The sequence below is a fragment of the Penaeus monodon genome, chromosome 28 (genome assembly GCF_015228065.2).
Source record: "Penaeus monodon isolate SGIC_2016 chromosome 28, NSTDA_Pmon_1, whole genome shotgun sequence".
Classification (NCBI taxonomy): domain Eukaryota; kingdom Metazoa; phylum Arthropoda; class Malacostraca; order Decapoda; family Penaeidae; genus Penaeus; species Penaeus monodon.
Window position 1 is genome coordinate 39,973,045 of NC_051413.1, and position 619 is coordinate 39,973,663.

A 619-nucleotide genomic window follows, 5' to 3' on the forward strand; every position below is an offset into this window, starting at 1 on the left:
AACAAAACAATTATTACTTTTTAACAATGATACCAGTGTATTTGAATTGCAATGCTATAAACAGTAGTAATAGCAACATTACTAACATTATAATAATTACAGTTTCAAACATGTGGCAGCAGCAACTAATTTCTTTTTACAACAGCAAGAACACTAGCATTGGCATTATCCATAGTATTTCTCGCAGCGATATTATTAACGAAGACACACGTAACCCAGAGCACCTCCACGAGCAACATGCACTACCAAAAATTCCCCTGCCTGTTTTACCATGTCTAACGGCGTGAGATGTGGCTCCCAACCAACAAAATGAGTGACTAACCAACTAGAACGAATGACTCGAAAGTTATATACGACTTGCAGAGGTCAAGGCAATCCCCCTGCGGTGTAAGTAACATTTTAGGATATCTGGCAGTATACCCCTTAGCCATGATAAAGTCAGCGTTGCTTGACGACCTTCGTAGTCATAGAAAACGAGGAAGAGGTATAACCGTTATAGTTCGCTTTTAAAGGTTGATCAGAAACAAATTGAGGACTTGTTTATGGGTGTGCGGGGGCGTAGTTTGGGGTTTCTCATATGTTTAACAATGATCTTTTGTTTTTTACCAAGCACATGTTT